General features: G+C 44.5%; 1 protein-coding gene across 1 annotated transcript in view; it reads right to left on the bottom strand.

The window, feature by feature from the left end:
• LOC130277496 (mucin-2-like) overlaps positions 1–25272 on the bottom strand; it is a 307722-nt gene that overhangs the window by 66496 nt on the left and 215954 nt on the right. The window lies entirely within an intron of this gene.

Genomic DNA, 25272 nt, shown 5'->3' with positions numbered 1-25272 from the left:
TCAGTTTAATGAGAAACTGGAATCCTTAAATTAAATTAAAGAAATTAAAGCCTTTAATCTGTGGATAAGTCTGTTAGCTTAAACGAGTTGTCCCATCTAGCTGGTTCAGTTTTCTGGCCAGCTCCTGCCTGACTGTGGCTGCAAGATGTGGTCAGAAATGTTGTAAACAGCCAAAGTGGGGAAATTACGCACTTTTTCGTAACTCCTATTGACTAAACGGGGGTTGCGAAAACAGCGTAGTCCGGAAAGCTAGGCAGTTTACACAACTCAAGGAGTTACCTATAAAGTGTAGCTCCTGGAGCTATGCCATTTGCGTTACTACCATTATAGTCAATAAGAGTTACGCAAATTGCGTAACTTCTCCACTTTGGCTGAATCTGGCTTTCACAACAACCTCTTGCAGCCACAGATAGGTAGAAGCTGACCAGAAAATTAAATCAGTGTGATGGAACAACCCCTTGTGGACACTGTTATTTACTCCCACTCATTTTGTAAAACTGTTCAAGGTCTGCCATATTGCATGGGACCCCAAGTGAACTCCAAGTCAAATTTGGACAATGTTATGATCATGTCAGAGAGTTATAATTTGAGGTTAGTCTGATTTCTCTCTCTTTTGTGCGGATAGCCATTGACCTGTTATTTTGACTTCTCTTCTGTTCCAGATTGATTCCTTGACATAAATAAGGGGGTGGGGGGGGGGGGGTGATGTCATGACCACAGGGCCCAAAACCGGCCTGGAAACCCAGAAGAATGTTTGAGGATATTTTCCCATAGGAGCAAAATGCTGCAGATATGTTGCAAATTTTTCCATAACTTCAATAATAAAGTAAAAATTTCTATCAAATCTGCAAAAATTTACAGTAAATCTGCAACAAATCTGTTTTCAAGTAGTTTCTTAGAAGTATGATGAGAAAAAAAATGCTTATTTCTGCAATGTAAATGCATTTCTCTTTTTACAGGAAACAATATTTTGAGGGTGATGTCAATTATTACGTCCTTCTCAAATAGGGTATGGGCTCGTACCCACCCAGCGTGCTCTGCTAAAGGGATCTCCATCGGTCTCCCATTGGAAGGACAGGAGTTGAGTGGAAAAAAAACAAATACATCATGTCCTATTTTTTCCCTCTTAACTAGTGTGAAATATGAGGCCAGATTTAAGTCAGTGGGATCCGTCATGACCAGGTGGTGTAAGTTGTGCTCCGACCTGTTCAGGGTCTGTTTGGTGCAAAAAAAGAGCCAGGCGGACTCTGAACAGGTCAGGGCACAATGGCAGTATAAACCTAGCCAAACAGAAACCTTTGTGCCCATTGTATAGTGACTGAAAGACTGAGAAAAAAATCTTATTGCAGCGGTGCTTCCAACCAAGAAAGTCTGGGATTCCAGTGGTAGGGGGTTTCAATAGTTCTGAGCCAACCAATGGAATGAATGAACTACTTCCACGCTACTGCATTGGCTGCCCGGCATCTTGCATGTTTTCACAGACTTGCACTGTGTTTTTCGTCCGACAGCTTATATCACTCCAAACCTTCTTCATGATTGGCCATCGTAACTTCTAGCCTCTCTGATTGGCTAGACCGACCGAATTTGAACCCCTGAACACTTTGATTATTTTTTCTACATATCTATACACCTTATACATATATGTTTTATTGTAATCCATGTAATTTCATGTCTCCGGTCCAATAGGCCTCCTTAGATCCGATATTCATGTATTACTCATTATGTCACTTGCTCCACCTACTTACCTTGCTTTGGCACCCTTTTTCTGTATTTAAAGCCTGCTGTTTACCCTTGTTGTATATGACTTCTCCACTTGATAAAGGGAGATTACCCTCCCGAAATGCGTCTTGCCACAATCTGTCGTTTCATGCATGTTTTGTTTTATTTCTCTAATGTTTTTTGTATGTTTTAACAAGTTTTCAATAAAAGAACCATTGAAACCACCTACCACTAGAATCCCAGACTTTCTTGTTGGAAGCGCCGCTGCAGTAAGATTTTTTTCTCCGTCTTTCAGTCTATAAGTTTACGGACCTCTGCCAAGGTTTCCGTCATTTACACTGTGGGCCTGCACTCCACCTTCCTGGACGTTACCACAAGTAACACATCTCTGTATACAGAATACACCAATACTATTTATTTTTTGCAGCACAAAGCGCTGTCATCTCCTCCTGGTGTTCTCCTTGAATTCTTTTCACATTGTATAGTGAGATCAGGCCAGTGATTTCAAGAAAAACTGACAGTGGGTTCACCACTTTTATATGTAGTGGTAATCTAGCCAGTGTGGCTGTATGTTAACTCCAGGCAGAATGCAGTAAATACAGAGAAACAATTGTACATTCTTTCTCTTATTGCATAAATAAGGAGCAAGTAAATAATAAATTTTCACATTATTATTCTAACAATGGTTTTTCAATTTGTCCTTATCAACATCACTTGCTTGTTTATTTGTTTGTCTGGAAGTTTTAAAGGCAAACTGGCAGCAAGTTCACATGCACTAAGCCGAATACATGGGGTTATAGTGCGAGTGAACTGGATTACAGTGGGTTAACACTTACCCAGATCAATGGTCCAATTAAAGAATTACTAGTCTGGAAATGGCCACTTTGCGCAATGGGGGTGGTACCCAAAAAAAACAGCTTCCGGGCCTCTGTCACCTCTGCTGCAATATGCGCACTCAACTCATGAAAATTAATGTGGTGCTCAAAATGGGCAGGCATATCAATGAAATTTTTTTGTGATACATTTTACCTTTTGATCGTTTTTATTCTTCTTTTTTATTGTTGTTTTGTTTATTTTATTTTTATAATTTTTACATGTTACCTGTTATACTATACTGCAGTACTTCTGTACTGCTGTATAGTATAACTGTCACTAACTCACTGACATTTGCCTGTGAGACCCATCCTATGGCTTGACCTCACAAGATTCCATATTTGGCAGACCATAATCTGGCCTCCTGCTGCCATGGCATTTATCGGGACCCTGCCACTGTATTGTGGGCCCTCCCCTTATCAATCCTAAAAATGCAGAGGTCAGTACTGACCACAACATCTATGGGTTTAAACTGCAGAGATCAGTTGTGATAGACAAATGGGTCCTACCTCCGATGTCCTTCGCCACAACCAGCAGTGCAGGGACCATGCAGGACATATGGGTACAGCCTGTTGCAGGAGCGTACCTGCTGTAATGACATACCTATGGCTGCAGTGAAAAAGCTCACACTTGTATCTTAAAATCGAGCTGGTGGTCTTCTCCCAGGCAAGATACCACCTGTTCCAGCCCCTGCCTCTCAGTGCCCCCTGACTGTGAAAGTGTGAACATTTCATTTAATCAGTTATGGTTCATTGTTATCGCTCCAAGCTGTTTCATTGGATTATTGTGATAATTTCACAGGTAATATGATGATAGGGACTCAGTCTTAAAAAGATTACATCAATTTTTTTTTTAATTTAAGGACTTAGCCCTTTTTCACCTTAAGGACTCGGCTGTTTTTTGCAATTCTGACCACTGTCACTTTAAACATTAATAACTCTATTCACATATACAATATGTCCACTTTATGTTTGCATCATAAAATTGACGTGTTTTTACTTTTGGAAGACATCAGAGGGCTTCAAAGTTCAGCAGCAATTTTCCAATTTTTCACAAAATTTCCAAACTCACTATTATTCAGGGACCAGTTCAGGTTTGAAGTGGATTTGAAGGGCCTTCATATTAGAAATACCCCATAAATGACCGAATTATAAAAACTACACCCCCAAAAGTATTCAAAATGACATTCAGTCAGCGTTTTAACCCTTTAGGTGTTTCACAGGAATAGCAGCAAAGTGAAGGAGAAGATTCACAATCTTCATTTTTTACACTCGCATGTTCTTGTAGACCAAATTTTTTTATTTTTACAAGTGGTAAAAGGAGAAAATGTATACTTATATTTGTAGCCCAATTTCTCTCGTGTAAGGACATACCTCATATGTCTATGTAAAGTGTTTGGCGGGCGCAGTAGAGGGCTCAGAAGCAAAGGCGCGACAAGGGGATTTTGGAGAGTACGTTTTTCTGAAATGGTTTTTGGGGGGCATGTTGCATTTAGGAAGCCCCTATGGTGCCAGAACAGCAAAAAAAAAAAAAAAAAAAAAACACATGGCATACCATTTTGGAAACTAGACCCCTTGAGGAACTAGACCCCTTGAGGAGCCTTAATACCCCACAGGTGTTTCACGACTTTTGCATATGTAAAAAAAAAAAAAGAAAAAAAAAATTCACAAAAATGTGTTTCCCCCCAAATTTCACATTTTTGCAAGGGTTAATAGCAGAAAATACCCCCCAAAATTTGTAACCCCATCTCTTCTGAGTATGGAGGTACCCCGTAAGTTGGCCTGAAGTGCACTACGGGTGAACTACAATGCTCAGAAGAGAAGGAGTCATATTTGGCTTTTTGAGACCAAATTTTGCTCGGGGGGCATGTCGCATTTAGGAAGACCCTATGGTGCCAGGACAGCAAAAAAAACAAAACACATGGCATACTATTTTGGAAACTAGACCCCTCGGTGAACGTAACAAGGTGTTTCACGACTTTTGCATATGTAAAAAAAAAATGCTTGTTTTCCCAAAAATTTTACATTTTTAAAAAGGGTAAAAGCAGAAAATACCCCCCAAAATTTGTAACACAATTTCTCCGGAGTACGGTGATACCCCATATGTGATCCTAAACTGTTGCCTTGAAATATGACAGGGCTCCAAAGTGAGAGCGCCATGCCCATTTGAGGCCTAAATTAGGGACTTGCATAGGGGTGGACATAGGGGTATTCTACGCCAGTGATTCCCAAACAGGGTGCCTCCAGCTGCTGTAAAACTCCCAGCATGCCTGGACAGTCAGTGGCTGTCTGGTAATACTGGGAGTAGTTGTTTTGCAACAGCTGGAGGCTCCGTTTTGGAAACAGTGGCGTACCAGACGTTTTTCATTTTTATTGGGGAGGGGGGCTGTGTAGGGGTATGTGTATATGTAGTGTTTTTTACTTTTTATTTTATTTTGTGTTAGTGTAGTGTAGTGTAGTGTTTTTAGGGTACAGTCGCACGGGTGGGGGTTCACAGTAGTTTCTCGCTGGCAGTTTGAGCTGCGGCAGAAAATTTGCCGCAGCTCAAACTTGCAGCCCAGCCGGATACTTACTGTAAACCTCCGCCCATGTGAGTGTACCCTGTACGTTCACATTGGGGAGGGGGGGGGGGGACATCCAGCTGTTGCAAAACTACAACTCCCAGCATGCGCTGACAGACTGTACATGCTGAGAGTTTTAGTTTTGCAACAGCTGTAGGCACACTAGTTATGTATCACTGAGTTTGTGACCTAACTCAGTGTTTCACAACCAGTGTGCCTCCAGCTGTTGCAAAACTACAACTCCCAGCATATATGGTGCATGCTGGGAGTTGTAGTTTACAACAGCTGAAGGCACACTGGTCGTAAAACAATGAATTCAGTAAAAAAAAACTCTGAGTTTCACAACCAGTGTGCCTTCAGCTGTTGCAAAACTAAAATTCTCAGCAGTCACCGACAGCCAACGGCATGCTGGGAGTTGTAGTTATGCAACCAGCAGATGCACCACTACAACTCCCAGCATGCACTTTAGCTGTTTGTGCAAGCTGGGAGTTGTAGTTATACAACAGCTGAAGGTACACTTTTCCATAGAAAAAATGTGCCTCCAGCTGTTGCAAAACTATAAGTCCCAGCATGCCCATAAGGGATTGCTGGGAGTTGTGGTGGTCTGCCTCCTGCTGTTGCATAACTACAGCTTCCAGCATGCCCTTTTTGCATGCTGGGAGCTGTTGCTAAGCAACAGCAGGAGGCTGTCACTCACCTCCTACTGCTGCTCCGGGACACAGGTCAGTCCCTCGGCGCCGTCGCTCCTGGGGCCCCGATCCCAACAGGGACGCCGGGGATCAGGGTCCCCAGCTGCCGGGGTCCACGTTCCGCACCTGCTCACGTCCTCCGGAAGAGGGGCGGAGCGGGTTATGGGAGTGACACCCGCAGCAGGTGCCGTGATTGGTCGGCCGGTAAACCGGCCGACTAATCAGGGCGATCGTGAGGTGGCACCAGTGCCTGGCTATGGCTGTTCGGGGCCGTCAGAGACTGGAGACCCGATTGACCCGGAATCGCCGCAGATTGCTGGACTAAATTGTCCAGCGATCTGCAGCCATCGCCGACATGGGGAGGCATAATGACCCCCCCCCCCCCTCGGGCGATATGCCGCGATACCTGCTGAACGATTTCAGCAGGCATCCGGCTCCGGTCCCCCACCGGCTAGTGGTGGGGACCGGAATTCCCACGGGCGTATGGATACGCCCTGCATCCTTAAGGACTCAGAAAGCAGGGCGTATCCATACGCCCTGCGTCCTGAAGAGGTTAAGCGTTTTTCCATTTTTGCATTTTCATTTTTTTCTCATCACCTTCTAAAAATCATAACGCTTTCATTTTTGCACATAAAATTCCATATGATGGCTTAATTTTTGCGCCACCAATTCTACTTTGCAGTGACATTAGTCATTTTACCAAACGGCAAAACGTAAAAAAAAATATTAATTGTGTGACAACATTGAAGAAAAAATGTAATTTTGTAACTTTTGGGGGCTTCCGTTTCTACGCAGTGCATTTTTTGGAACAAATGACAACTTTTCTTTATTTTGTAGGTCCATACAGTTAAAATGATACCCTACTTATATAGGTTTGATTTTGTCGTATTTCTGAAAAAAATCATAACTACATGCAGGAAAATGTATAAGTTTAAAATTGTCATCTTCTGATCCCTATAACTTTTTTATTTTTCCGTGTACGGGGTGGTATGAGGGCTCATTTTTTGTGCCATGTTGCATATTTGTTGCTTTTTTTTCCATTTTTTTAATGATATAAAAAGTGAACAAAAATACGCTAATTTGGACTTTGGAATTTTTTTTGTGCGTATGCCATTGACCGTGCGGCTTAATTAACAATATATTTTTATAGTTTGGACATTTAGGCATGCAGCGTTTATTTTTATTTACACAGTTTTTTTTTATGGGAAAAGGGGGGTGATTCAAACTTTTATTAGGGAAGGGGTTAAATGACTTTTATTAACTTTTTTTAAACTTTTTTTTGGCAGTGTTATAGGTCCCATAGGGGGCTATAACATTGCTTACACTGATCTTTTACCCTGATCCCTGCAAAGCCATAGCTTTGCATGGATCAGCGTAATAGGGGCTTGATTGCTCAAGCCTGTAGCTATGGCTTGGAGCAATCAAACGCCGACCGGATGTAACGGAGCAAGGTAAGGGGGCCTCCGCTCGCGTCCTAGCTGATCGGGACATCGCGATTTTATCGCAATAGTCCCGATCAGCCCGACGGAGCTGCCGGGAAGCGTTTACTTTCATTTTCAACGTAGCAATCAACTTTCGCTGTGTCTGAAGGGTTAATAGCGTGCGGCACAACGATCGGTGCCACACACTATTAGCCCAGGGTCCCGGCTATGAATAGCTACCTAGAGAAAGGAAGGAAGGCGCCTCATGTGCGGGATCAGTAGATCTTGCAGGTGGGGGTAGGGGAAAGTGATTCCCAAGCCGCTTACAGAAGTTGGTTGTGCGCCCACACACAACAAGGTTAGGAGCAGAAGAGATATGAAGGCAGGTCCACTGCAGCCCTCCTGGATAGGTGTAGAATCAAAGGCGAATGACCAGGGAGTCAGGAGTTTGTCTGGCGCAGAGAGGAACCATCAGACAACCAAGTAAAATCAATGGATTTATTAGATGCAACGCGTTTCGCTGCGCATGCGCAGCTTCATCAGGCATGACAAAGGGAGGCTGGTAACAGGTATATATACCTCCAGGAATTAACCATTAGAGTGCTTTTTGAAAAGAGTTGTTACATAGAATTACATATCCATATGACAATATATGAAAAAAATATATAAATAAATATAAACAAAAATCACAAAAATAGTAATAAAACAGCAATATGAAAGCACAATGCAATCCTATAAACATATGTATATAAATATATATAATATAATTATAATTATCGCATGTGATGTGAATGTAACACCACAAGCGACTCAAGAAATCGCACCGCTAAATCGCCGGTGCGGCATTCAACAGCACAAGTTGGATATTATTTCAAAAAATATATATGATATAAAGAGTCATGTCAATTGATTCAAGAGATAGAAAAATTATTATTTAATTGTATATTGCTACCTTATTAAAAAATAAAATAGTAAAAAATAAGTGATGGTGCGATGAACCAAACCGCAACTGATCAAAAAGGAAATGTATGAACACTACTTAGAGAATAAGATGAACTCAATTAACTAATGCGGTATTGAATACAGCAACCGGCGAAAACGCGGGGTGTGAATATTCGTACAAGAATCCGGATTAACAAACAATAAATAAATAAAAAATACAAAAATGTTTATATGTAAAAAAGAAAGGAAAATAAACAAGACTTAGATAATAAAACATAAGGAATAAATAAATATACCGTGGGGCGCTCCAGGATGAACAGTACAGAAGGAACAAAGAAGAAATCAAGGTATAATATTTTCAAAATTAATCCATATGGAAAGATGGGAAATTTTTAAATTCCAAATTATCAAATTATTTAACTGTATCGATACATTCATTAAAACCTTGAGGGTGCAAAGTATGTAGTTTGTGAATCCAAAAGGATTCGCGATTGTTCAGTCTTTGTATTCTATTGGGTAAATGAGTGGGGATAGTTTCTAAAATAATTAATTTTAAAGTTTCAGTGTTTTTTTGATGATAGAGAGTGAAATGACGGGAAAGACTATGCAACAAAAAAACATGTTTTATGTTCCATCTGTGTTTGTTCATCCTGGAGCGCACCGTTTGTGTGGTACGGCCAACGTATTGGCGATCGCAACCACAGGTTAATAAATAGATAGCAAAAGTGGTGTCGCAATTTAGTGAATCCTTAATTTTAAATGTTTGTTGTGTAAAAAAAGAAGAAAAAATATCAGTTTGGATAATCCATTCATGACTCTTCATATCATATATATTTTTTGAAATAATATCCAACTTGTGCTGTTGAATGCCGCACCGGCGATTTAGCGGTGCGATTTCTTGAGTCGCTTGTGGTGTTACATTCACATCACATGCGATAATTATAATTATATTATATATATTTATATACATATGTTTATAGGATTGCATTGTGCTTTCATATTGCTGTTTTATTACTATTTTTGTGATTTTTGTTTATATTTATTTATATATTTTTTTCATATATTGTCATATGGATATGTAATTCTATGTAACAACTCTTTTCAAAAAGCACTCTAATGGTTAATTCCTGGAGGTATATATACCTGTTACCAGCCTCCCTTTGTCATGCCTGATGAAGCTGCGCATGCGCAGCGAAACGCGTTGCATCTAATAAATCCATTGATTTTACTTGGTTGTCTGATGGTTCCTCTCTGCGCCAGACAAACTCCTGACTCCCTGGTCATTCGCCTATGAATAGCTACCGGAACCGACCCGGTGTGATGCGGGGTCACCAGGACCGGGCGCAGGGCGTACAGGTACGCCCTGCATACTTAAGAGGTTAAGATTCTTATGGCACAGCCTGGAATTGGTGGCAGCATGAGTAGAACATATAGTGACTGAATGGCACAGCCTGGAGTTGGCAGCAGATGAGGAGACCATATAGTGTCTGAACGGCACAGTATGGAGTTGGCAGCAGCATGAGTAGAACACATAGTTGCTGAATGGCACAGCCTTGAGTTGGCGGCAGCATAAGTAGAACATATAGTGGCTGAATGGCACAGCCTGGAGTTGGCGGCAGCATGAGTAAAACATATAGTGGCTGAATGGCACAGCCCGGAGTTGGCAGCAGCATGAGTAGTACATATAGTGGCTGAATGGCACAGCCTGCAGCTCGCGGCAGCATGAGGAGGCCATAGGACCTGACAATCCCTAAGATTAAGATGAATTAAAAAATTTTAATTGATGATTTATGGTATCTAGTGCTACTATAAAAAAAAAGTAGGCGATGTCCCAGGCCCAGCAGCATCAATAAACCATATAGTGGCTTAATGGCAAAGCCTGGAGTTGGTGGCAACATGAGTAGAACATATAATGGAGGAATGGCACAGCCTGGAGTTAGCAGCAGCATGAGTAGAACATATAGTGGCTGAATGGCACAGCCTGGATTTGGTGACAGATGAGGGGACCATATAGTGGCTGAATGACACAGCCTGGAGTTGGCGGCAGCATGAGTCATACATATAGTGGCTGAATGGCACAGCCTGCAGCTCGCGGCAGCATGAGGAGACCATAGGACCTGACAATCCCTAAGATTAAGATGAATTTAAAAATTTTAATTGAAGATTTATGGTAGCTAGTTCTACTATAAAAAATTGTAGGCGATGTCCCAGGCCCAGCAGCTTCAATAAACCACATAGTGGCTTAATGGCAAAGTCTGGAGTTGGCAGCTGCATGAGTAGAACATATAGTGGCTGAATGGCACAGCCTGGAGTTGGCGGCACATGAGTAGAACATATAGTGGCTGAATGGCACAGACTGGAGTTGGTAACAGATAAGGAGACCATATAGTGGTTGAATGGCACAGCCTGGAGTTGCTGGCAGCATGAGAGGAACATATAGTGGCTGAATGGCACAGCCTGGAGTTGGTGGCAACATGAGTGGAACATATAGTGGCTGAATGGCACAGCCTGGAGTTGGCGACCGCATGAGTAGCACATATAGTGGCTGAATGGCACAGCCTGGAGTTGGCGACAACATGAGTAGAACACATAGTGTCTGAATAGTACAGCCTGGAGTTAGTGGCAGATGAGGGGACCATATAGTGGCTGAATGGCACAGCCTGGAGTTGGCGGCAGCATGAGTAGTACATATAGTGGCTGAATGGCACAGCCTGCAGCTCATGGCAGCATGAGGAGACCATAGGACCTGACAATTCCTGAGATTAAGATGAATTAAAAAATTTTAATTGAAGATTTATGGTAGCTAGTGCTATCATAAAAAAAATTTAGGCGATGTCCCAGGCCCAGCAGCTTCAATAAACTACATAGTGGCTTAATGGCAAAGCCTGGAGTTGGCAGCTACATGAGTAGAACATATAGTGGCTGAATGGCACAGACTGGAGTTGGCGACAGATAAGGAGACCATATAGTGGCTGAATGGCACAGCCTGGAGTTGGCGGCAGCATGAGTAGAACACATAGTGGCCGAATGGCACAGCCTGGAGTTGGCGGCAGCATGAGTAAACGATATAGTGGCCGAATGGCACAGCCTGGAGTTAGCAGCAGAATGAGTAGAACATATAGTGGCTAAATGGCACAGCCTGGAGTTGGCAGCAGATGAGGAGACCATATAGTGGCTGAATTGAACTGCCTGGAGTTGGCAGCAGAATGAGAGGAACATGTAGTGGCTGAATGGCACAGCCTGGAGTTGGCGGCAGCATGAGTAGAACATATAGTGGCTGTATGGCACAGCCTGGAGTTGGCGGCAGCATGAGTAGAACATATAATGGTTGAATAGCACAGCCTGGAGTTAGCGGAAGCATGAGTAGAACAAATAGTGGCTGAATGGCACAGCCTGGAGTTGGTGGCAGCATGAGTAGTACATATAGTGGCTGAATGGCACAGCCTGGAGTTGGTGGCAGATGAGGGGACCATATAGTGGATGAATGGCACAGCCTGGTGTTGGCAGAAGCATGTGGAGACCATATGGTGGCAGAATGGGACATCTTGGAGTTGGCGGCAGCAGCAGCATCAGGAGTCCTGAAAGTGAGCCGGTGACAGAGTGGTGCGGTGGGTGGCAATACCAGTACCCGGTGACGAACGTGAGTGAAAAAAGGTCTGATGTGGAGGAATGTTTGTACCTGGGGAGCAGCGCCTTAAATCTGTTTGACACAGTACATATTTATAAAGTGTTGGTGTGGCACCATGGTCAATCTAATCTGATGCATCAGGCATTGGTGGGTGGAAATCCTGGCTGATCTTTGCCTGATTCATCTTTATAAAGGTCAGTCTCTCCACATTTTTTGTGGGCAGACAAGTTCTCCTTGGTGACTATGGCCCCCACAGCACTAAACACCCACATATAGTGGCTGAATGGCACAGCCTGGAGTTGGCGGCAGCATGAGTAAACTATATAGTGGCTGAATGGCACAGCCTGGAGTTGGCGGCAGAATGAATAGAACATATAGTGGCTGAATGGCACAGCCTGGAGTTGGCGGCAGATGAGGAGACCGTATAGTGGCTGAATGGAACAGCCTGGAGTTGGCAGCAGCATGAGAGGAACATGTAGTGGCTGAATGGCACAGCCTGGAGTTGGCGACAAGATGAGTAGAACATATAGTGGATGAATGGCACAGCCTGAAGTTAGCGGCAGCATGAGTAGAACATGTGGTTACTGAATGGCACAGCCTGGAGTTGGCGGCAGCATGAGTAGCACATATAGTGGCTGAATAGCACAGCCTGGAGTTGGTGGCAGCATGAGTAGTACATATAGTGGCTGAATAGCACAGCCTGGAGTTGGCGGCAGCATGAGTAGTACATATAGTGGCTGAATGGCACAGCCTGCAGCTCGCGGCAGCATGAGGAGACCATAGGACCTGACAACCCCTAAGATTAAGATGAATTGAAAACATTTTATTGAAGATTTATGGTAGCTAGTGCTACCATCAAATTTTTTAGGTGATGTCCCAGGCCCAGCAGCTTCAATAAACCACATAGGGGCTTAATGGCAAAGCCTGGAGTTGGCAGCTGCATGAGTAGAACATATAGTGGCTGAATGGCACAGCCTGGAGTTGGCGGCAACATGAGTAGAACATATAATGGCCGAATGGCACAGCCTGGAGTTGGCGGCAGCATGAGTAAACTATATAGTGGCTGAATGACACAGCCTGGAGTTGGCGGCTAATTGAGTAGAACATATAGTGGCTGAATGGAACAGCCTGGAGTTGGCAGCAGCATGAGAGGAACATGTAGTGGCTGAATGGCACAGCCTGGAGTTGGCGGCAGCATGAGTAGAAAATATAGTGGCTGAATGGCACAGCCTGGAGTTGGCGGCAACATGAGTAGAACATATAGTGGATGAATGGCACAGCCTGGAGTTAGCGGCTGCATGAGTAGAACATATAGTGGCTGAATGGCACAGCCTGGAGTTGGTGGCAGCATGAGTAGCACATATAGTGGCTGAATGGCACAGCCTGGAGTTGGTGGCAGATGAGGGGATCATATAGTGGCTGAATGGCACAGCCTGGTGTTGGCAGAAGCATGTGGAGACCATATGGTGGCAGAATGAGACAGCCTGGAATTGGCGGCAGCAGCAGCATCAGGAGTCCTGAAAATGACCAGGTGACAGAGTGGTGCGGTGGGTGGCAATACCAGTACCCGGTGACGAAGGTGAGTGAAAAAAGGTCTGATGTGGAGGAATGTTTGTACCTGGGGAGCAGCGCCGTAAATCTGTTTGGCACAGTACATATTTGTAAAGTGTTGGTGTGGCACCATGGTCAATCTACTCTGATGCATCATTCATTGGTGGGTGGAAATCCTGGCTGATCTATGCCTGATTCATCTTTACAAAGGTCAATCTCTCCACATTTTTCGTGGACAAACAAGTTCTCCTTACGTGACTATGGCCCCCACAGCACTAAACACCCACTCTGATCGCACACTACTGGCCTGGCAGGCCAGTCTTTCCTTGGCAAACTCTGCTAGTTGCGGCCACAAATCAAGTTTGGCTGCCCAGAAGTCCAAAGGATTTTCAAGGTGTGTTGGCATGGGCATGTCAAGTTATGCCACCACCTGCTGGTTCGGGTCCTGCTCCAGGTCTACCTGCTACTGATGAGTTGCTTCACTATGCGGGTAAAGAAAGGTACTCATCAGCGATTGTAGACACAGGCTGCTGCTGATGGAGCTGGCACTGCGCCTGCCACCCCACCCCTCTCCAGCAGCCATGGCAGTGGAATATGAGCGCAGAGGACCCCCCGAGTCAGACCTGCGAGAGGATGGACGATGGCACAGATAGGCATCGGCCAACTGACTATGAAGGTTGTCTCTGCAGTAGGTCAGTTTGTCCTCCCTCTCAGTGGGTGTAAAAAGGGCCCCCATTTTGTGGCGGTAGCGAAGATCCAATAAGGTGGAGAGCCAGAAGTCATCCTGCTACCGAATGGTGACAATTTGGCGGTCACTAGTGTTGAGCGGCATAGGCCATATTCGTCATATATTCGCTAAATTCGCATATTCGTAATATTTGCGTTTTATTTTAGCATAAGTGAAAATTTGCATATGCGAAAATTAGCATATACACATTTTTGCATATGCGAAAATTCGTATGCCAGACTCACACAGTAGTATTAGAGTTTTCTTTACACCACACAAGCTGGAAGCAGAGAGGGATGATCACTGTGATGTGTACTGTGAAAAAAAAAAAAAAATATTCGTAATTGCGAATATATAGGGCTATATTCGCGAATATTCGCGAATTCGCGAATATGCGATATTCACCAATAAAATTTGCATTGTGAATATTTGCGAGCAACACTAGCGGTCACTACGCAAGCAAGTGAGCATGCATCATGCCATTTGTGCAATTGACTCAGAGGGACTCCCTGCCTCCATCTCCACTGCATACTGCCACATGTCTGGGTCCTCTGTCTCGCCTTCCTCATAACCCTCTAGCTCCTCTGGCTTCTCCTGCTCCTCCTTTCCTATCAGAAGACTAGAAAAATCACCCATCTCAACAAATGTAAACTGTGCTCCACTTTGCCCCTCCCCCTCCTCCAGTTCAGCCCCCACAGGGCTCATGTTGCTGTGAGATATAGGCGCCACGTCCATTGCCCTAACCAGCCATTGTTTCCAACACATGTTGTAGGAAATGAAGCAGTGGAATTATGTTGTTCATCCCGTAATCCTGGAGACTGACTAATAATGTGGCTTCCTCAAAGGGCCTGAGCAAACGGCAGGTGTCATGTATGAGCTGCCACTGGTTGACATTGAAGTTAAACAGGGGAGTCCCCCTATCCGTTTGGATCATCAAGAAATCGGTGATGGCTTTTCTCTGTTCGTATTGTCGGTCCAACATATGGAGGGTGAAATTCCAATGTGTGGCAATGTCGCAAATTAGACAATGTTTCTATGTTGGGGGATACCTTTCTGACGCTGCAGCTCAAGGAGTTTCCTTCCCATTGTTAGGATGTCTTGCAAATGGGGGGAACACTTCAAGAACCGCTTGACAACCAGATTGAACACGTGTGCCATGCAGGGTGCATGGCTCAGCCTTCCTTGTCGCAGCGAAGACAAGATGTTCTTCCCGTTGTCAGTCACCATGGTTCCCATTTCCAGTTTTCGTGGAGTGAGCCATGCTCTGATTTCTTTATGAATTACTTTTAGCAGTTCCTCACCTGTGTGATTCCGTTCGCCAAGGCAAACCATGTAAAGAACAGTGTGACATCGCCATGCCCTGTACAAATAGTATGCTGAAGGGACACTGAGACTTGTCTGTGCCGTGGAGGCTGAGTACACTGTGGAGGATGAGATGTCGCACACTGTCACAGGACTCACAGCCTGAGAGTTTGAGGAAGTGGCGTGACCTGTCCAAGTTGATGTTGTGGCTGTGCAGGAACCACATTCACCCAGTGGGCCGTAAAGGACATGTATTGTCCCTGACCATGGTTACAGCTCCATATGTCGGCGCTGCCATGCACTTTGGTACACACCGACAGGCTCAAGGACTGGCTCACCTTCTCTTCAACAAAATTGTGTAGGGCTGGAACTGCCTTCTTGGCAAAGAAATTACATCTTGGCACTATTCCCTTCGGCTCGACACAAGCCATCAGTTCTCTGAAAGGTAGAGAGTCCACCACTTGAAAAGGGAGGGACTGCAGCACCAGCAACTTAGACAGGATCACATTAAGCTTCTGAGCCATTGGATGAGTGGCGCATACTGTTGTCTCTTGGACATGGCTTCGCCGATGGATTGTTGGCGGAATGACCGACTAAAAGTAGGAGGAGCAGGAGCATCTGGAACGACAGAAGGAGGGTATGACACACAGCTCCCTTCGGCTGAGGTGATGGAGCGTTGGCCTGCTGAAAGAGGGAGCGGCGTGTCACTGGGTGATGCAGCAGGTTGGACCACTAAATCGGAGCCACGGTTCTCCCAGGCCGCTTTATGGTGGCACAGCATATGTTGACGCAGGGCTGTGGTGCCAACATTGGGACCCTGGCCACGCTTCACCTTCTGCCAATACATCTTGCATGTGGCTATGTTAACCTCCTCCAGATGCTTGATGAAAATCTGAGTAGCTGATTTTCCCACCAACAGTCTGCACTAATTGACTGCTACTGCCGCCGTCTCCAGGGACCCCTGTTCCACTACCTCCCGGGAAGGTAGGCTGCCGCGAAGCAGGTGGTCTCCCCAGGCCCGTTTGGCGACAGACTTCCCACTTCTGCCACCATGCTGACTGCTGACTGCCAACCATGCTACCACCTTGCTGGTTCAGATGCTGCCTCACGGGCAACCTGCAATCCTCTTCTCCTGATGATGATGAAGCACCCTCTGCACCCGGCTCCCAATTGCAATCGGCTTCATCATCATCATCAACAAGTGTCTGCACTTCACTGATGTTTTCCTCAGGTTCCTCAACAATGTCCTCTTAAGTGTCCTGAATGCTGGAAACACCTCCTTCCACATCACTCTCCTCATCACTACTTGCCCGCCTAGTGGAGAAAGCGGCAGATGTCTCCTCCACTTCTTGGCTGGGCCGTAGCTGCTGACTGTCCTCTATTAGATCATCCTCCCTGAATACTGGAGCTGAACCCACAGCATAAGATACTTCTTTAGGAGAGGGAACAGCATAGGACAGAGGCAATGGGAGGACAGGGACTGTGCCCGGGCCATGCCAGCTGAAGTTTGTGTCTCAGGAACCCACCGACTGTTGATGTCAATTGTGATGAAGTGAATGACCGTGTTAACCAATCAATGACGGCAGATGGGTTGCTAGTCAAGACACGACCGCTAGCTGATACCAGGAGCTAAGGCCTCTCGCTGCGACTCCTGCTGCCACTCACCCCTAGTCTGCTGCAACCTCTTCCTGATGAATTTAGGCCTCTGTTACTCCTCTGTGCACGTCCTGGCGCTTCACTACGCTTAAAAAAGTATTTGTCTAGAACAGCAGCAGGTGTGTTCTTTTGGCTGTCCTTTCACAGTATCTAGGCCCTTGACAGATTATCAGGTACAAAATAGTACACTACTTAGATGTAGGTATGTGGTATGCACTTATGTGGGCACAAAAATGCACTACAGTACGCTTAAAAAACGTATTGGAGTAAAACACAAGCCGGTGATTACTTTTGCCTTGCTTTTCACAGTATCTAGGCCCTTGACAGTTTAACAGGTACAAAATAGTACACTATTTAGATGTAGATATGTGGTATGGGCACAAAAATGTGCTACAGTACGCTTAAAGAAGTAGTGGAGTAAAACACCAGCCGGTGATTACTTTTGCCTGGACTTTTACAGTATCTAGGCACTTGACAGATTAACATGTAGAAAATAGTACACTACTTAGTTTAGGGCAGAAAAATGCACTACAGTACGCTTAAAAAACTTATTTTTGCATAACACAAGCAGTACACAACAGTTCTGCAGCAGACAGTCACTATGTACTAAACCCAAAATTGCAATCTCTCACAGACTATTAGGAATGGACTGCTGGATGTGTATTATTCCATCTACAGACTAGTACAACCAGCAGAGCATTTGTTGTGGAACAAAGAGCGCAGAAAAATGCCTTACAGTACGCTTAAAAAAGTATTTGAGTAAAACACCAGCCGGTGATTACTTTTGCCTGGCCTTTCACAGTATCTAGGCCCTTGACAGTTTATAAGGTACAAAACAGTACACTACTTAGATGCACGTATGTGGTATGCACTTATGAGGGCAGAAAAATGTGACCAGTACGCTTAAAAAATGTATTGTAGTAAAATACCAGCCGGTGACTACTTTTGCCTGGCCTTTCACAGTATCTAGTCCCTTGACAGATTAACAGTTACAAAATAGTACACTACGTAGATGAGGGCAGATAAATGCGCTACAGTAGGCAAACAAATCTTATTTTTGCACAACATCAGCAGTACACACTGTTGCTGTGTACTTAAAGGAGATATCCAATAGTGAAAAATCTGAAAATAAGTACCTGCCACAGGTTAGACCTTGACTCCATGATGCCACCGCACTTTTCATTATATGTCTGCCCCATCCTGTTTGTATGCTATGCCACTATGAAAATAGCAGCACTTCCTGGTTATGGAGCCTGAGCTCCCATCATCCTCTTCACTATGAAAAAAATGACTTCCTCTCAAGTCTGTAACATAATGTACGCCTCCCCCCCAAAGCCTGCCCATATCACGCCCTACTGTGCTATATCTCTGCCCTTCTCACCAATCACAGCACTCACATATTGAACCAATCACAGCACTCACATATTGAACCAATCACACCACTCACATATTGAACCAATCACAGCACTCCTGCTTGAGCCTGAATGAGGATGTACACAGCTTCTCTCCATCCCCCTGCTCTGTTTACACAGGACCTAATTTATCATGGGGAGGTTTCAAGTTTGCATGGGAAAGCACTGAGCAGGGGGGGGGGGGAGAGGACGTCCACAGCTCTTCACCTCCATAATGTTTTCAATGTGTGAGGAGACATACTGCAGGGGCTGGGGATGATTTCTATATGTGAGGAGACATACTGCACTGCACGGGCTGGGGATGATTTCTATATTTGAGGAGACATACTGCACTGCACGGGCTGGGGATGATTTCTATATTTGCGGAGACATACTGCACTGAAGGGGCTGGTGGTGTATAGACTACAGAGAATAAATATTATACTGGGGATGATTGCTATGTGTGAGGGGGGACTCCTGAATGACATGCTGGGAGTTGTAGTCCCTGTTATGTGTGTGTATGCCAGTGTTTCCCAACCAGGGAATGCTGGTAGTAGTAGTTTTGCAACATCTGGAGGCACCCTGGTTGGGAAACACTGGGGTAACATGATGTGTATGCTGAATAGGCTAGATACAGTGTTTCCCAACCAGTGTGCCTCCAGCTGTTGCAAATCTACAACTCCCAGCATGCCCAAAGTCTGTCAGGGCATGCTGGGAGTTGTAGTTTTGCAATAGCTGGAGGCACATTGGTTTGGAAACACTGGCATAAACACACATAACAGGGACTACAACTCCCAGCATGTCATTCAGGAGTCCCCCCCCCCCTCACACATATAAATCATCCCCAGTATGATATTTATTGCCCTGCAGTCTATACATCCCCAGCCTGTGTAATATGTCTCCTCACACACGTCCTCTCTCCTTCCCTCCCCTCCCCCCCATGCAAACTTGAAACCTCCCAATGATAAGTTAGGTCCCGTGTAAACAGAGCTGGGAATGGGAGGAGCTGTGTATGTCCTCATTCTCCCCCTCACACTTCTCCTGGCTTACAGCACGGCCCCCACGTGACCAGGCTCAAGCAGGACTGCTGTGATTGGTTCAATGTGTGAGTGCTGTGATTGGTGAGCACTCACATATTGAGAACTATGAGGAAAGGAATGACGAGCTGACCACAGGCTGTAGAAGAAGTGTAGGTCGAGATGCTGGATTATGAAGCGCTTCCTGTCTAGAGAGAAATCACTGAAAAAGGTACTTTCCGTTCCAGATGGGTTATATGAGTATATTGCAAAGTTATATAACTTTTTAAACTGTTGCTAGCTGTATAGAATTTTTCACCATTGGACTACTCCTTTAACCCAAAATGTTACTCTCTCAAAGACTATTAGAAATGGACTGCTGGGTATTATACCGTCTACAGACTTGTATAACCAGCAGACCATTTGATGTGGAAAGACACAGAGTTGCGCTGAAAAATTATTCCTCCATCCTCTGCTCTTTCACAAGCTGAGCCAGCTTGTTGAAATGTAGGCACCACACAGCTCTCTGCCCCTTTCTGTAATACACTGCTGTAGAAAGACACTGGGAGGTTAATCATTAAAAATGATTTACTATTAAAAATGCACTGCTCTCTGTCCACCAGAACGCTGACGTGACTATGAGGTGAAACGCTGCTATAAAAAGCTTGTCTGTGTAACACACAGCACTGTCCTATCTCTATGCAGTGAAAGGATGAAGTGACGAGCTGGAAAATGGCTGCCGATTATATGCACTTAAGGACCTAGGGCGTATCGATACGCCTTGACTTCCTGGTACTTAAGGACCCAGGGCGTATCCATATGCCAGTGGGAATTTCGGTCTCCGCCGCACACCGGGCGGGGATCGGACTGGGGTGACTGCTGATATCGATCAGCAGGCACCCCGCACAAATGCCCAGGGAGGTCATCAGACCCCCCCATGTCGGCGATCGCGGCAAATCGTTGGTGAATTCACACCAACGAACTGCCGCGATTCGGGTCATACGGGTGACCCGCTGACTCGAAGATACAAGGTGATCGGGGGTGTACAATTCCCCCCCTATCACCCACTGTATCTATGGGGAGGTGGCGAGTTCGTCACTCCCCCCCCCCCCCCAACGAGCGCTGCTATTGCCTGGACGATGGTCCAGCCAATAGCAGCCAGCAGGGGAGGGGTTAACTGCATCTTCTCGAAGCCCTGCCCGTTAGCTGAGTTCAGTCAGCGGGTAGAGCTGCTCGAGGTTGCCAGGGACCCACCCCCCCTGTGAAGATCGGAGCCCCCTCAGGACCAACGATCCCCCATAGAGCAGGGACAGAAAAAACCCCAGGGAAAGGTAGGAGAAAATAGTGTAAAAAAGTTTTAAAAAAAGTTAATCCCCCCCCCCCCCTGACCCCCTAATAGTTCCCCAAGGGTCTGCCGTAGATTTTTCAGCTTGATCCGGGCTCTATTAGGGGTTCAGGGCGCTGCATTTGGCCCCCCCCCCATGTTTTTTTGGCCGCAGCTTTTTATTTTTGTCCATATAACAGTGTGTGATTTCTAATCACACACCGTTATATATAGTATACACCAAGCACACACACTACATATATCCCCGCCATCCCCCACACACAATTTTTGGAGGCCTATGTACCACTTAGGGAGCTCTCTGTAGATGAGTCTCTCATCAGTTTTAAGGGGAGACTCATCTTCAGCCAGTATATTCCCTCGAAGCGGGCGTGATATGGCGTGAAGCTTTATAAACTTTGTGAGAGTACCTCTGGGTACACTTACAAGTTTAGGGTGTATGAGGGACAAGATTCCTGTATTGAACCCCCAGATTGTTCCCCCACTCTGGGTGTTATCGGGAAAATCGTTTGGGACCTTTTGTACCCATTACTGGATAAGGGTTACCACGTGTACGTGGACAACTTTTATACCAGCATCCCTCTCTTCACATCCCTTGCCGCCAAATCGACGTCCGCTTGTGGGACCGTGCGGAAGAATCAGAGAGGCCTCCCTCTAAATTTTGTTCAGACACCTTTGTCCAAGGGTGAGTCCCGTGCCCTTACCCATGAAAACCTGTTGCTGGTAAGGTATAAGGATAAGAGGGATGTCCTTATGCTGACCACTATTCATGGTAACGGCAGCTCACCTGTCCGTGTGCGAGGTACACAACAACGGTCCTCAAGCCCGATTGTATTCTGGACTACAATCGGTATTTGGGGGGAGTTGATCTTTCTGATCAAATCCTTAAGCCATATAACGCCATGCGGAAAACACGTGTATGGTACAAGAAAGTTGCGGTCTACTTAGTATAGGTTGCCATGTACAACTCTTTTGTACTGTACCAGAATGCTGGCAACACATGGACATACCTTCAGTTCCAAGAAGAAGTCCTAAAGGTCCTGATCTTTGCTGACCGGGAAAGAGCAGGCCGGAGTTCAGAAGGAACTGAAGTAATAGGTGCCAGGATCCCAGAAAAAATGCAGAGTGTGTAACAGGAGGGGGATTCGGAAGGACACCACCTATCAATGTGACACTTGCCATGATCATCCGGGCCTCTGCATTAAAAACTGCTTCAGGGAGTATCACACTTCCATGCAGTACTACATTTTCCCTTTTCATTAAAATTTTCCATAATTTGACCCCAATGCACCAAGTCCAGAGTAAATGTCAAATTTTAACGTCATAAAACCACTAAATTGCCCAAAAAAATCTCATAAAAATAAATAAATAAATAACTGATAAGTCCTCTTGGGGTATTTTTTTTCTCTGGGTCATGGGTCACTGAGTCACTATCATCGGGGACTTTTTTATGTTGCCTCAAATGCGCAGCGCTCTCTCTCCACCTGAGCGGGGTGCGCATTTGAGGCAACAGGTTAGGGACGGCCACACACATCACATTCCCAGATGATTTAGAGCATTGGGTTTGGGGTGGGCATATTTTTTTTGTTTTGGCTATGCTCTGGGTCATCATTCTGGGAACATAACCTGTTTTATAATTTTATGTCCCACTGTACCCATTGTTAGTAATTAGTGTACCCCATGTAATGCCCCTTGAGGGGGGGGGGGTCCCACTGTTCTGGCTCCATAGGCAGAAGCTCAAGGCCCCTGACTGCCCTCCTGTTCCTCTGTGACCAGTGTGCACCCGGAGATCCGTTTTACGCCCAGAGATGAGGTATGTTCTTTTTCCAAAGAAATACATTTACAAATTAAATTTTTTTTTTGCTGTTCTGGCAGTAAATGCGACATGCCCCCCCATTTCAGCAAAATTAGCAAATGTGACTCCTTCTCTTCTGAGCATTGTAGTGCGCCTGCAGTGCACTCGACATCCACCCATGGGGTATTTCCATACTCAGAAGAGATGGGGATACATTTTGGGGGGCATTTTCTCCTATTACCCCTTGTAAAAATGTAAAATTTGTGGTAAAAACTGCATTTTAGTTAAAAAAAAAAATTCATTTACACATCCAAAGTCTTTAAACACCTGTGGGGTGTTAAGGCTCACTGGACCCTTTGTTACATTCCTTCAGGGGTGTAGTTTCCAAAATAGTATGCCATGTGTTTTGTTTTTTTTGCTGTTCTGGCATCATAGGGGCTTCTTAAATGCGACATGCCTCCCCCCCATTTCTGCTAAATTTGCAAATGTGACTCCTTCTCTTCTGAGCTTGGAGTGCGCCAGCAGAGCACTTGACGTCCACACATGGGGTTTTTCCATACTCAGAAGAGATGGGGTTACAAATTTTGGGGGGCATTTTCTCCTATTACCCCTTGTAAGAAAGTAAAATTTGGGGGAAAACCAGCATTTTAGTTAAAAAAAAGAAAAAATTAATTTACACATCCAACTTTAACAAAAAGTCGTTAAACACCTGTGGGGTGTTAAGGCTTACTGTACCTCTTGTTACGTTCCTTGAGGGGTGTAGTTTCCAAAATAGCATGCCATGTGTTTTATTTTTTTTTGGCTGTCCTGGCACCATAGGGGCTTCCTAAATGCAACATGCCCCAGAAAAACCATTTCAGCAAATTTGCTTTGCAAAATCCAAATGTGACTCCTTCTCTTCTGAGCATTGTAGTTCGCCCACAGAGCACTTGACGTCCACACATGGGGTATTTCCATATTCAGAAGAGATGGGGTTACAAATTTTGGGAGGCATTTTCTCCTATTATCCATTGAAAAAAGTAAAATTTGGGGGAAACCAAAATTTTCTTAAAAAAAAGAAAATCATTTATATATCCAACTTTAACAAAAAGTCATCAAACACCTGTGGGGTGTTAAGGCTCACTGTACCCCTTGTTACGTTCCTTGAGGGGTGTAGTTTCCAAAATAGTATGCCATGTGTTTTTTTGTTTTTTTTTGCTGTCCTGGCACCATAGGGGCTTCCTATATGCAACATGCCCCCGAAAAACCATTTCAGAAAAATTTGCTTTGCAAAATCCAAATGTGACTCTTTCTCTTCTGAGCATTGTAGTACTCCAGCAGAGCACTTGACGTCCACACATGGGCTATTTCCATACTCAGAAGAGATAGGGTTACAAATTTTGGGGGGCATTTTCTTCAATTACTCCTTGTAAAAATTAAAAAATTGGGGGAAAACTAGCCTTTTAGTGAAAAAAGAATGTACACATCCAACTTTAACGTAAAGTCGTCAAACACCTGTGGGGTGTTAAGGCTCACTTGACCCCTTGTTACGTTCCTTGAGGGGTGTAGTTTTAAAAATAGTATGCCATGTGGGTTTTTTTTTTCACTGTCCTGGCACCATAGGGGCTTCCTAAATGTGACATGCCCACCAAAAACCATTTCAGAAAAACTCACTCTCCAAAATTACATTGTCGCTACTTCCCTTCTGAGCCCTCTACTGCGCCCGCCGAAAAATTTACATACACATATAAGGTATTTCCTTACTCTAGAGAAATTGGGTTACAAATTTTAAGAAAATTTCTCTCTTTTTACCCCTTGTAAAAATGCAAAAACTGGGTTTACAAGAACATGCGAGTATAAAAAAAAATAAGATTTTGAATTTTCTCCTTCGATTTGCTGCTATTCCTGTAAAACACCAAAAGGGTTAACAAACCTTTTCAATGTCATTTTGAATACTTTGAGGGGTGCAGTTTTTATAATGGGGTAATTTATGTGGTATTTCTAATAAGTAGGCCCCTCAAATCCACTACAAAACCTAACTGGTCCCTGAAAAAATCCGCTTTTGAAAATTTTGTGGAAAATTGGAAAATTGCTGCTGAACTTTTAAGCCCTCTGATGTCTTCCAAAAGTAAAAATATGTCAACTTTATGATGCAAACATAAAGTAGACATGTTGTATATGTGAATTAATATATAATTTATTTGGAATATTCATTTTCCTTAAAGGCAGAAAGCTTCAAAGTTATAAAAATGCAAATGTTTCAATTTTTTCATCAAATTTTTGAATTTTTCAACAAGAAATGATACAAGTATCGACAACATTTTATCGCTAACATAAAGTAGAATATGTCATGAAAAGACAATCTCTGAATCAGAATGAAAGGTAAAAGCATCCCAGAGTTATTAATGCTTGAAGTGACAGTGGTCAGATGTAAAAAAAAAAGGGCTGGGTCCTTAAGGGGATATAGGGCTGTGACATCACAGAGGTGACTGGCTGCTGATAGGCTGCATCCTGCATGTGATTCAGGGTCATCCTGCCTACCCTCGTTCCCGCCTTCCCAGAGTTCCTTGCCCCATGTCCTCACATGTGGATCTGCCATTTTTGCCCTGGAGCCTGGACCGCACTAAATGGAGTTTAATGAATTTGCGCGATAGAATAGCGGTGATATTCGCATTCGTTGC

The sequence above is a fragment of the Hyla sarda genome, chromosome 6 (genome assembly GCF_029499605.1).
Source record: "Hyla sarda isolate aHylSar1 chromosome 6, aHylSar1.hap1, whole genome shotgun sequence".
Taxonomy (NCBI): Eukaryota; Metazoa; Chordata; class Amphibia; order Anura; family Hylidae; genus Hyla; species Hyla sarda.
This window is presented reverse-complemented; position numbering and strand designations above follow the sequence as displayed.